The sequence below is a fragment of the Arvicanthis niloticus genome, unplaced genomic scaffold (genome assembly GCF_011762505.2).
Source record: "Arvicanthis niloticus isolate mArvNil1 unplaced genomic scaffold, mArvNil1.pat.X pat_scaffold_430_arrow_ctg1, whole genome shotgun sequence".
In the NCBI taxonomy this organism is placed as follows: Eukaryota; Metazoa; Chordata; class Mammalia; order Rodentia; family Muridae; genus Arvicanthis; species Arvicanthis niloticus.
The window spans coordinates 52468-66784 of NW_023046070.1; the positions used below are offsets into that span (position 1 = coordinate 52468).

A 14317-nucleotide genomic window follows, 5' to 3' on the forward strand; every position below is an offset into this window, starting at 1 on the left:
ATTCTGACAGGTATAAGATAAAATCTTAAATTATGTTCCATTTCATTTCTCTGATAACTTAGAATGTTGAACACTCTTTAGGTATTTATTGGTCATTTGTATTTCATACTTTGAGAAATCTCTGTTCAGTTTTGTACTCCATTTTTAAATTGGGTTTGTTGTTTTCTTGACATCTTTTTGGCTCTTTATATTTTTTACATATGAAAACGCTATTGGATGCGTAATTTTCTCATTCTATAGGCTGCTGCTTTGTCCTGACAATGGTGTCCTTTGCCAGACAGAAGACTTTCAGTTTATTTAGTAACTGTTAATATTAGCACTTGTGCTATTATGTCGTGTTCAGAAAGTCCTTTTTCCATGCTAGTGAATTTAAGAGTATTCCTCATTTTCTCTTTTATCAGATACAGGGTTTCTGAACTTATGTTGAAGTCTTTGATCAATTTAGAGTTGGGTTTTGTGCACGAATCTACCTATATTCTTCTATATGTAGCCATCCAGTTTGACCAGCACCATTTGTTGAGGATGCTATTATTTTTCTGGTATATGTTTTTTTGCTTTATTGTCAAAAATCAGGTGTCCATAGGAATGTATATTTATGTTTGGGTCTTCATTTATGTTCCATTGAAATTCACATGGAAATGAATAGAACTAGAGAAAAATCATTCTGAATGAGGTAACCCAGACTCCAAAGGACAGATACAATATCTATTCTCTTTTTGTGGATGTTGGCTTGAACAATGTCTGTTTTGTGCAAATAGCATGCTGTTTTTATTAATATTGCTCTGTAGTACAACTTGATATCAGGATATATATATATATATATTCCAGAAGTTCTTGTATTTTACAATTGTTTTAAATATAGTTGTGTGTGTGTGTGTGTGTGGTCTGTATGTGCTTCCATATGAAACTGAAAATTGTTCTTTCAAGTTCAGTCAAGAATTGTTTTTGAATTTTGATAGAGATTGCACTGACTCTGTAGATTGCTTTTGGTAGGTTGGTCATTTTTACTATATTAACCCTTGAACATGGGAGATCTTTCCATCTTCTGATAAATTCTTCAATTTCTTTCTTCAATGCCCTAAAAGATTTTATTACACAAGTCTTTCATTTGCTTCGTTAAAGTTATTCCCAAAGATATATTTTGAGGCTATTCTGAAAGATATTCTTTCCCTGATTTCTTTCTCAGCCTTTTTATTTGTCTATAAAAAAAAAAGCTACTAATTTTGTGTATTAGTTTTCTATCCTGGTACTTTGCTGAAAGTATTTATTAGCTGTTGGAAAGTATTTATTAACCATTGAAATTTCCTTGTGGAGTTTTTGGGATTATATATGGATAAAATCATACCATCCGTAAGGAAAAATACATTGAGTTCTTCCTCTCATATTTGCATGGTCTTGACCTTCAGTTGTCTTATTGCTCTAGGTAAGACTTCAAGCACTGTATTGAGTTAAGTGTGAATAGAACATTCAGCTTTATTTTGTTCCTGATTTTAGTGGAAATGTTTTGAGATTGTCTTCATTTGTGTTGATGTTAGCTGTGGGATTTCTTTGAATCATTTTTATTTTGCCTGAGGTATGTCCTTTATATCCCCAGTTTCTACAAGACGTTTATCATGAAGGAATGTTGGATTTTGTCAAATACCTTTTCTGAATCTTTAGTCTTTCAGTTTGTCTATATATGGTGGATTGTATTTATTGAATTATCTATGTTGAACAACCACTGCATCTTCAGATGACGTCTATTTGATTGTGATGGTTGATCTTTTTGACAGGTTCCTGTATTCAATTTGCAAATATTTTATTGAGTATTTTTTATGTCTATGTTCATAAAAGAAAATGGTCTATAATTGTTTTCCTTTGTTTGGTCTTTTTTGGGGGTGGGGGTGCAACGAACGTTTATTGATGGTATTTCAGAGTATGGAGGGCTCCCTAGCCCCCTCCTGTTGTTATGGGGTCTGGGAAGGAAATTGTGAGAGAGATGCTCAGTGTTGGGGACAGGGACTCCTCAGCAACTGAGGGCCTCTCTCTTGCTCTCAGTGTCCTCGCTGGGGTGGGCGGTCCAGGGTTTCTTATTCCTTGGAGGCCATGTAGGCCATGAAGTCCACGACCCTGTTGCTGTAGCCATATTCATTGTCATACCAGGAAATGAGTTTTACAAAGTTGTCATTGAGAGTAATGCCAACCCCAGCATCAAAGGTGGAAGAGTGGGAGTTGCTGTTGAAGTTGCAGGAGACAACCTGGTCCTCAGTGTAGCCCAGGATGCCCTTCAGTGGGCCCTCAGATTCCTGCTTCACCACCTTCTTGATGTCATCATACTTGGCAGGTTTCTCCAGGCGGCATGTCAGATCCACAATGGACACATTGGGGGTAGGAACACGGAAGGCCATGCCAGTGAGCTTCCCGTTCAGCTCTGGGATGACCTTGCCCACAGCCTTGGCAGTACCAGTGGATGCAGGGATGATGTTCTGGGCAGCCCCATGGCCATCACTCCACAGCTTTCCAGAGGGGCCATTCACAGTCTTCTGAGTGGCAATGATGGCATGAACTGTCGTCATGAGCCCTTCCATGATGCTAAAGTTGTCATGGATGACCTTGGCCAGGGGGGCTAAGCAATTGGTAGTGCAGAATGCATTGCTGACAATCTTGAGCGACTTGTCATATTTCTCATGGTTCACACCCATCACAAACATGGGGGCATCAGCAGAAGGGGCAGAGATGATGACCCTTTTGGCCCCACCCTTCAAGTGGGCCCTGGCTTTCTCCATGGTGGTGAAGACAGCAGTGGACTCCACAACATACTCAGCACCAGCATCGCCCCATTTGATGTTAGTGGGATCTCGCTCCTGGAAGATGGTGATGGGCTTCCCATTGATGACAAGCTTCCCATTCTCAGCCTTGACTGTGCCGTTGAACTTGCCATGGGTGGAGTCATACTGGAACATGTAGACCATGTAGTTGAGGTCAATGAAGGAGTCGTTGATGTCAACAATCACCAATTTGCCAGATGCAGAGCAGAAGGCAACCCTGATAACCATGCGCCCAATACTGCCAAATCTGTTCACACTGACCTTCACCATTTTGTCTACGGGACGAGGCTGGCACTGCACAAGAAGATGTGGCAATCTTGGGAACAGGGAGGAGCAGAGAGCCTTGTTTGGGCTTTATGTATAATTATAGCTTCATAAAAAAATTAGGCAATGTTCCCTCTGTTTCAATTTTGTGGCATAATTTGAGAAGCATTGTCATTCATTCTTTATTGAAGTTTTTGTAGAATTCTGTTCTGATGCATCTGGTTCTAAGCTTTTCTACCCCCTTAATTTACTGTTTCTATTTTACTAGGGCTATCAGTCTAAGTTGCTTATCTGATCTTGATTGAACTTTGACAGGTCATATACATCTAGAAATGTATCCATTTCTTTTAAGTTTTTCAGATTCATGGAATACAGATTTTTAAAAGTATGTTCTTATGATTCTCTAGATTTCCTCAGTGTTGTGATGTCTCTCTTTTTTTTCTAATTTAAGTTGAATCCTTTCTTCCTGTTTTGTAATGATTTTCTGAATTGTTCATATTCTTTTTCGTTTGTTTCTATTTTATTGATTTCATCCCTGCGTTTGATTCTTTTTTGCCATTTACTCCTTTAGAGTATTAATTTTTCTTTTTGTTCCAAACTTCTCAGGTGTGCAGTTAAGTTACAAATATGAAATCTTTCTATTTTTTAAATTTAGGCACTTACTGCTATGACTTTGCTTCTCAGAACTGCCTTTGTGCCATCTCATAGGTTTGAGTGTGTTGTTTTTTAATTTAATTCTAAAAAGATTAATTTTTAGAAATTAATTTTTCCCCAAAACACTTTATTTATCAGTATTTGTATATACATACATACTTATACATGTATACATATATACATACATATATGGACAATAATTAAATAAGATGTATTTGAACAGTATTGGGGGTTGGAAAGAGTGGGAGGAAGGAGAGAAAGAAAAAATTATGTAAATACTGTGCTCATATATGAAATTCTCAAAAAGGAATCCATTTTTAAAAAAATGTTCAACAGATTAACTTGCATTTTACAATATGAAAATAAATATGACCTATAATTATGTTGAAGGACATTTTAACTCACTACAAACTATGAAATTTAAAATGAAATCAATAAAAATTATTTTACCCAGCATACTAATAAAAACCACAATAACATTTTATAATTCAAAGTATTTCTGAGAACAAGAAAATGGATTTTCAGAAGCTAAGTCAGCAGAGCCAGGGGGACACTGTGTGTCATTTCTTTTCTTTTTTTATTTTGTCTTTTTTTTATTATTATCAAATCATAATTTTTACTTTTTAACACAGGGGTTATAAACATGAAAATGCAGGATGTGGGGAAGGGTGACACAGGAGCATAGATGTTCAGGGGGAGTATAGATATCTTTCAGAACAGGGTATCAGCTGGGTGAAGGTTCAGGGGTCAGGTCATTATGACTCTGCCTATGCTTCACTTGTCCTTATCTAAGTTGGTACTATTAGCCAAGGCTTAATTTCCTTTTTTATTCAGTAGCGAGTTGTTCAATTTCCACAAGCTTGTTAGCTTTCTATTCTATTTGTTGTTGATATCCAGCTTTAATTCATGATGACCAGATGGGATAAAATGTATTATTTCAAATTTCTTGTATCTCTTGAGACTTACTTTTTGTCCAAATATGTGACCAATTTTGGGGAAAGTTCCATGAGCTTCTGAAAAATATTTTCTTTTGTCTTTGGGTGAAATGGTCTGTAAGTGTCTACTAGGTCCATTTGATTTATGGTGTCATTTAATTCTAGCATTTCTCTGTTTAGTTTCTGTCTAGATGACTTGTTTATTGTTGAAAGTAGAGTATTGAAGTCACCCACTATTATTTTGTGAGGGCCAATATGTGATTTTAGTATAATAGGTTTTTTTTAAATGAACTTGGATAACCTTGAGTTTGGTACATAGATCTTTAGAAGTGTAATATCTGTTTGGTAGGTTTTTTTCCCTTTCATTGGTATGTATTATCCTTTTGTATCTCTTCTGATACATTTTGATTTGAAGTCTATTTTGTCAGATATTAAAATGGCTACACTGGCTTGTTTCTTGGGTTTGTTGCTTGGAACATCTTTTTCCATCCTTTTACCATGAGGTGATGTCTCTTTCTGATATTAGGTATGTGTCATGGATGTCAAGGCCATTAATATTGAAAGTTATTAGTGACCAGTGTTTATTGATTCATGATATTTTGATATTATGGTATGGGTTTCCCTTGTTTTGAATTGCTTGTCTTGGATTACTTATTCTTGATGTTTTCCTGGGTGTGATCAACTTCTTCCAATTGAATTTTTTCTTCTAATAGCATTTGTGGGCCTGATTTATAGAGATATATGAATTAGATTGTGTTATATTATTGAGTGTTTTCTTTCTCCATTTGTTGTGACTGATAGTTTTGATGGGTATAATTTTATAGGTTGGCAGTTGTCTCTTAAGAGTTTGTGAAACATCTGTTCAGGCCCTCCTCCATTGAGAAGTTGAATGTTATTCTAAAGGGTTCATCTTTATATGTTACTTTGTCTTTTTCCTTTTTGCAGCTTTCAACATTCATTTTTTCTTGTACTTTAAGTGCTTCTGTACTTTGATTATTGTGTTGTGAAGGGATTTCTTTTCTTGTGCAGTTTGTTTGGTATTCTGTATGTTTTTTGTACCTTGATAGGCACTTTCTTCTTTAGGTTAGGGAAATTTTCTTCTATGATTTTGCTGAAAATATTTTTATGCCTTTTGTTTTCTTTTATTTCTATTATTTGTAACTTTCAACTTTTTAAAGTGTCCTAGATTTCCTGGATATTTTGTAACTGGAATTTTTTAGATTTAAAATGGAGAGATCATGAAGACAAAATGGAAGGATTGTGAAATTTACTTGCCTGATCCACATCTACCCTCACCCAGTTCTCAATACTGAGAATCTCTGGTAGATGGGTAGAGAGTATTAATAGGTGTAGGCAGCTGATACAAAGGGATGGGGGGATGATTTGTTTGCCACAAGGTTTAAGGTTTAGCAGAATTTCCAGAAAATGGAGGGAGAGAAGGAGGGAGAAGAGGCTCCTGCATGTAGTCTGCTACACTGTCAGGGAAGAAACTGAAGTGGCAGACAGAAAGAGTGGAAATCACATTCAGAGTTCAGGTTAGGTATGGCCCTAAGGATCACAGTTGGGAAGTATCAGAATAAATACTTAGAATGCAGTTAGGAATTATGTTGGCTTAGTAAAGTGGTAGTTGGATGTTCTTCCTCCAAACTCCATGACCTCACTAGCCATGGGTGGTTGGCTATGATTCCAGCACCAGGTATAATTTTCCTCTTGGAGACAGAACCATAAGAGTAATTAAAGAGATGCTAGTTATTGCCAAGTTATATGTGCTATTCTTGCACACTTAGGTTTATAGCCATGCTGGTTGATGTTGTGGTTCATTGACATAATAGCGGTGTGGAACTCTCAGTTGCTTTCTGCCATTTGTAGCTTGCATAGAAAATCAGGTACCATGAAAGCTAGTCCTCAGGGAGGAGTTAAATCAGTACACATCCAACTTTGATTCTCTGTGTCCTGTCCTGAAGTGAGTGGTGTCATTAGAAATAAGGACTTAACCTTCAATATCCAGGAAACAACCAAGGGCAGTATCCTATAATAAGTTTCGAAGTCTCTTGGACTCTCTTGACCAACAACTTGTACTATTGGGGCTTCTCGTATCTGGTATTAGGGTTTTGTTAACTTATGGCTTTTTGAAGGAGCTTTGCCAGCCCAAGTGGGAAAATTTCATATATGTTATATGTACACACATAGACTTATATATATACCTTATATAAAATCTATGTAAATAGATATTATTTTCTATAACTTTTTCAGACATTCTTACTGTTATTTACCATTCTCCCTCATAGTTAGCACCCCTTTCTCCATTCTCTTCACATTTTTATCTCTTTTTGGTCTTTCCCTCTCTACGGTCCTTGTTAACTTTGCTGGTTTCTGTGATTACTCTGGGTGATGTATATTCACACCTGAACATTTTGATGTAGTAGCCATCGATGAGAGAAGATATATATTTGTCTTCCAACTGCTTTTATTTTTTGTGTGTGTGTGCACCAATTAACTTCACCAAATCTTTTTTTCCATTTTTTTTGGTGTCTAAATAATTTGAGTAGGTTAGGAAGTATAGCCATGTCTTTTCTTTTTTAAAAATAACATAAAATGACTTTAAGATTTCTTTAAGACAAACAATATTTTCTCTACCTTTATTTTAAGTATAAATTAATTATATTTTAATATAACCTAGTTTTTTAAATGGAGGGATTGTCTATTATAGTTTACAGATTATGGTAGAGATGTCAAGGCTCAGGGAGATTGAGGCAGATGATGACACTGCACCTGCAGTGAAGAAGTGGAGAATTGGAGCTGGAGAGATGGCCTATTGGGTAAAGGTGCTCGCCACCAAGCTTAAAATCCTGAGTTTGAGGCCAGGAACCCTCTTAGTTGAAGTAGAGAACCAAATTACAAATTATTTATTAAAAATAATTTCATAAATATATTTTTATGCACGTGGTGTTTTGTCTGTATTTTTTGTGTCTGTGTGTCAGGTAAAGAACCTGGTACCTACTGAGGCCAGAAGAGGGCACCAGATCCCCCTGGGACTTGCAAACAGTTAATGAGCTGCTATGAGGGTGCTGGGAATCTTCTTGAAGAGCAGCCAGTGCTCTTAACTGCTCAGCCATCTTTCCAGCTCCATTATCTAATAGTAGCTGTCAAACAACTGGCTTGCAAATTTTCTGAAAGTTTGACTATTGCCTCTTGACCTCTGTTTCCAGGCCACTTTTGAACAATGATTGTTACCCTTGCCACTCCACATGCCACACTTCATCCATTTCTGTTTCTGAAATTCTGTTTCTTTTTTGCATATATTTGTCCACCTTTTGTACCTGTAAGCCCCACTACAATTTTGATCCCAGTTTCCCTCCTGGTCTAGTTCCTCATGGGACAGCTATAGTTTGGGAAAGACAAGAGAACATGGGTAGGGGACAGTCATACTCAGGGTTCTGAAAGAGAAATGTTGCATTTCTTCTTAGGTTAAGAGAACACTAACTACAAGGGAAAGTTTGTGTCCCTTTGCCAAGCTGCTGGCTCCCCACATGCAGACTCTTGGCTGTCATCCTTAGCAAGTTTGCTGGTGAAGATGATTGGCAAAAGAATCTCCAAAATGCACAGAAATCACTCTTGCAAAATTTGAATGCTCACCATTGTCTGTTGCAAACAAATCTAAAGCAGGAGCCTAACGGCATGAACAGTGCAGTGCTTGGACAGCACACATGAAGCCCTGAGTTCTAGTCCCTACACACATATTAATGGGTGTAGTGATGCATGCCTGTAATCTCTGTACTCATGAGGCAGAGGTGGAGAATCAAAAGTTCAAGGTTATCCTCAGCTATCTAGAGTTTTAATAATAGTATTGGTTTATTGCTTAGTTTAAAAGACCTTCTTGTCAGATTTTTCAGTTTTATCTCCCTTAACTTGTTCCATCATTGTCACAAACTGGTGAGATAAACATTTATTGTGGCTATAGGTAAGATTTAGAAAAATTGAGTAACTTACTTAAGGCTACCACATCACCAGATTATACAGCCGATCTTCAACTCAGCCAGCTTCACCAGTACGCTTTCAGCCCTTCTGAGTCTCCTATTTATCTGTTTCTCCAGTCTTCTCCAAGTAAGACATAGAGACTATCTCAAGCCACTCCCTCCCCAACATCCATATTGTCTCATGTTTTAGTCCCATCTTCTTATTTAAAGACACAGACCCCTCTGTCCCCACCTATGCCAAGCTCTTTCACCTTAGGGCTGCAACATACTTTACAAAATGTGTCCTTCCATCAGGATTTGTTTGCTATATTATTATTATTATTATTATTATTATTATTATTATTATTATTATATTATTTTTTTCTACAGTCTAGTCATTACCCCCTCCCTGTCCGCCCTCCCACAGTTCCTTATCCCATTCCTCCCTCCACTGTCTCTAAGAGGGTTAGGCACATCTTCTCTCACTTAAGCCAGACCAGGCAGTCCTCTCCTGTATATGTATCAGAGACCTCATATCAGCTAGTGTATGCTGCCATGTTGGTGACTCAGTATCTGAGAGATCTCAAGGGTCCTGGTTAGTTGAGCCTGCTGGTCTTCTATGGGGTTGCCCTTCTCCTTAGCTTCTTCCAGACTTTATATTATTCATGTTGGTTTTATTTCATCCACAGTCTTAAAAGACATTTATTTGACTTTGGCACTGTGAGTTAATTATTAACTAATGTAGACTACTTCCTCTTATTATTGCTGAAAACATTTCCCTGTTAATGTGCTTGCTGTTTACAAAAATGTCTTCACTTTTATTTGAAAATCTTTCTATGATTTGTATATTCCATACTCTCAAAATATGACAAGTGGTGGTTAATATTTCCTTGTGCTTCTCTTTGCAAAACCATATACTAGAGATGCTTGCCTTTAATTATAGGCCATTTCCCTACCTATTTTTTGAATGTCACCTCTCCTTAACTTTTCTGTGCTCCCTTTACTGACTGTATAGGCATCTATTGGATATTTGTAGTTTATTATCCACAATCTTTATTTATTTTTAATATTGAAAACAAAGGATATTTATTCATCAAAACCAATATAATTTAGACTTCCTACACAAAGCAAAAATTACATCCTTCAATGAAAAACAGAATTCAAAATCAGGTCTGGAAGTAAAGCGACAGCCTGTCATGGAACCCCATGTGGATACTGCCTATTATGTATCTGGGTGTTGGGCTTACATGTATGCTGGCCTGTGTACCACTTGTGAGCCTGCTGCCTTGGAGGCCAGAAGAGGGCATCAGGTCATCCAGAATTGGACTTAGAGACTTACCATGTGAGCTGCCACATGGTGCTGAGAACTGAACTTGCATGCTGTGGAAGAGCAGCAGTGCTTCTCACTGCTAAGACGTTCCCAGCTATGACATTGCTCACTTGAAGACTTATATTGTATCAACAATGTGATGTGTTATACCTTGAGAGGGTATTCAAAAGTATTTCCCAGGGTATCCTACACCTGCAAACTCATTAAAATTTTCTTTTTAAAAATTACCCTTTCCTTTTCTCCTTTCTAGATATCATACTGTACCAAACTTGTATTTGTTTACTTATGTATCTATATATTACAGGCCAATAACATCATATGGGGGAGATTATCAAGCTTTTTTTCCCTAAGTTTGGACAGTCTTACTTCAGATTATATATTCTGAGTTCATCCATTTTTTTTTTTTTGCAAATTCTGTGATTTTATTTTTTCTTGAGAGTCAAATAATATTCCATTTTTAGTATAAATGCCAGATTTTCATTTTCCATTCACATGTTGATAGGCAGTGATGCTGGTTCCATTTCCTTGCTTTAGGAAATTAGGCAGCAATAAACACGGGGCACAAGTATCTCTCTGGTAGGATATGGGCTTCCCTGGGTGTATGCTCTGAAGTGAAATAGTTAATCATAGGCTATTTCTTTTAAATATTTCCTTTCTTATCTCTTTGTGCAGTGTTTTAAATACCTAAATACAACTAATTTCTTTCTAAATGTCTCGTCTTTAATCTTTCATTTAGTGCTCATTGTGAAAAGTTCAATACAGTTTTTGTTGAAGTCTACATTTAACAATGTTTTGGGACTCACAAGATGATACAGCAGTAAAAGTACTTGTCATGTAAACCTGAGGAATTTGACCCCTGGAATTTATAAAAAGAAAAACCCAGATACAGATACCTGCATCTGTAATCCTAGCTCTTCTAAGACAAGATGGGGCTGAAAACAGGAGACTTCCCTGGGAAGTTGAAGGCCAGCAGCTGAGAACACATCAGGCAGAAGAGAGACCACGTGCCAAGGTGGAAGGAGAGAACTAACTTCTTAAAGTTGTTCTCTGACTTCCACATGTGTGCTCTGGTACAAGCACACTCAAACTCACACACACTTGCATTACACAGGCACACACACACACACACACACACACACACACACACACTATAAATAAGCAAATAAAGCATAAAACAAATTATTTTCTTGGTCTAGATTTTGTTTGTTTTTTGATGTGTGTGTATGTGTTTGTGTATGTTTGTTTGTGTGTGTGTGTGTGTGTGTGTGTGTGTGTGTGTGTGTAGTGCATGGGTATGTGCCCATGTATATCTGGATTTCTCTGTCCATGTGTACACAGAAGGCAGAGGAAGACTAACTGCTTTGCCTTATCACTGTCTGCCTTATCCCCCTGAAATAAGTTCTTGCTGAAACTGATGCTCTCCATTTTAGTTGACTAGCCTGGCCACTCAGCTTGAAAGGTCCATGTGTCTCCAGCCCAGTGCAGGGTTTTCAGGCCACGTGCAGCCACTCCCAGCTTTTTATTGAACGTGTGTGTTAGGTTTGGAGCTCAGACCCTGAGCTTTCTCAACAAGTTCTCTTTACCAATAAGCCAGCCCCTCTCTCAATATTTTGATCAGGCTAATTTTAAATTTCCTTTTATAATAGTTTGCAAACTAAAATTTCCTGTGTATAAGAAAGTCTACAGTTCTTCCTTTCTAATTCTCTTCCAAGGGGAGTTTGTTTTCTCATACATTTTAGACATTACAGAAATGGAATTGCTTCCCATGGAGGAGTGTGAATCTTAAATTTTGAGATCCCTCCATGGCATTTGCTTTCCCACAATATTATGGCATATATCTCTTTTGTTACTTTCTAGCCTGAGACATTTTTCATTCTTTTCCCATTTTCTGAAAATTTGGACACATCTCAGTCAGTTATTTTATAGAATATTCTCAACTTGTCCGATCAATATTATGGATTTATTTGAGTGCATGTTTGTATGTGTATACATGAGTGATATGTGTGTACATATGGTATATGTGTCTGTGTCTATATGTCCCTGTGTACATGACTGTGTGTGTGCATAAGTGTATATGTGTTTGTATGTATGTATGTGTGTGTATGTGTGTATATGTGTGTATGTATGTGTGTGTATGTTCGTATGTGTGTATGCATGTATATGTATGTATGTATGTATGTATGTACGTACGTACCAGAGAAGGATGTTGAGTTTTCTGGTCTACAATTCTCTACATTATTCCATTGAATACAGTGTCTCCCACTGAACTTGGAATCAGCGAAATTGTCAGCAAGCCCCAGTGATCCTCCTGTCTCTCTCCCTCACAGTGTTGGAGTTACAAGCACATATGATCATGCTAGGCTTTTTATGTAAGTGCTGTGATCTGAACTCAGGTCTTCATGCTTGTTCAGTGAACACCTTTACCCACCAGGGCACTTTCAGCCATCTGTCAGATATTTTCTTCATGATTAAATTAAGATTATAAGATGATTTTTGAGAAACAGGATGCCCCATTTCTCCTCACAACATACCCGAGACACATACATCAAATGGCCACCACTGTTGATGCCAACATTAATCATGTGCCAGGCATTTCTACTTCAGGGGCCTTGCATATTTTTTCTGTCTGTGTCATTTTCCATCCTATATCTTTGTGATTGATTTGCATACAAACACTAAGTGCATTCTACCCTGTACAGTAAGTTTAAGATTAAGCCTCATCCTAACAAGAAACTGACTGAGACAGATGCAGATACACTTACACTCAACCATTGGACTGAAGTTGGGACCCCTGTGGTTAAATTAGGGAAAAGCTGGAAGAAGTTGATGAGGAGGGCGACTCCATAGGGAGACCAGCAGTCTCAAACTAACCTAGACCCCTGAGATCTCTCAGACACTGAGCCACCAACCAGGCAGCTGGTCCAAGGCCCCCAATGTATACAGCAGAGGACGGCCTGGTCTGGTCTCAGTGAGAAAAGATGAACCTAAACCTTGAGAGACTTGCCCCAAGGAATGGGGAGGCCTGGCGGGGTATGGGGGGTGTGGGGTGGAGTGGGGTGGGGACATCCTCTTGGAGACTGGGGTTGGGGAAGAGGAGAAGTATGAGGAACTCTCAGAGGGCAGAATGGGAGGGGAGATAATGACTGGACTGTAAAAAAAAAATTAAAGATTAAAAAAAAAAAAAAGATTAAGCCTCACCTGCAGGAGATCATAATCCAGACTTCTTTTATGGGAAGTCATTTTTTTCTTCCCCTAATATATTTATTCCATAAACTTAAATTACTATAGATTTATGTAAAAATACTTCATATTTTGTATTAGAATTCCATGCTACAGTAGTTATAGTTGTTTAGTTGTACAGTCTGTTTATTCTAGATATATCCATATTCAGGTAGTTTCCTATGCCCTGTAGATAAGGGGCTATCGTTTCGTATTTGAAGTCTTTCCCTAACCTTTGGTACCGTAGCATGGCCCATGATAATCTTACGTTTTTCTTGTTCTTGTCCTAGAAATGGCCAGGTCTTTAAGGAGTCCTAGTTCTTAGCTAGAACTGTGCATCGCTACTGGGGTGTTTTAGGCCCTTTTGGTGCATGGGGTTGGGAAATACATGGATGAGATGTCTGTGTAGAGCCTCTGCCTATACTTCTCACTGATTTCTCTTCGTGGTCCTAGCCTTTGTTCTGGTGATGAGAAGCTTAACCAAGTTGCAGGCGAGGAATGACTGGTTGAAGGTTCCCAGTGGCAGCTCTTTTCTCGCTCATCTCTCAACGCTGCCAGTCTGGTGATGCGGTCTTGGGCCTAGCAGCAGTTTCCACTCTGTCACGGAATGGGAACGTCTTTTGCCTTCTTTCTTGTGGAGAGCTAAGTTCCAGTGCCCCACTAAGTACAGAGTCTGCAGTGTCAGCACAAACTGTTCTCTGTCATGTTGTTCCATTCTCTTAGTTCACGTCTCCTGACATGCTTCAAGGCCATTTAACATTGTAGCTGCTTTTATTTAATAGTTATTCCTAGGTTTTTATAGCTAGGGAATATTGTTTTTTCTTTTCGGGAGCTCTGAAAAAAAAACAGTTTTCAATGTTATGGTTTATTATTATATATATTATATATTACATATATTATATATTATATGCATCTTTATTTGGTGCAAGTGTGCATGTGCTTGCATGTGTGTGTGTGTGTGTGTGAACTCATCTGTATATTCAGCTATTGTACTAAAGAACTCTGTCTATTAACACCTAAAGCAATGAGCACCAGGAGATTGACATGATCCAAAAAAGCACACCATGAGTGTGTGCCCAGGCTGTTTTCATCTTTCTTTCTGGTCCTTCCACTTAACTTTTCTTTTCCTGTGGTAACTATGATACATTCAAG

General features: G+C 37.8%; 1 pseudogene; it reads right to left on the reverse strand.

Annotated features, from left to right (window-relative positions):
* Nucleotides 1-2021: 2021 nt before the first annotated feature.
* On the reverse strand, nt 2022-3225 carry LOC117702086 (glyceraldehyde-3-phosphate dehydrogenase pseudogene; annotated as a pseudogene).
* Between the last annotated feature and the right edge of the window lie 11092 nt (nt 3226-14317).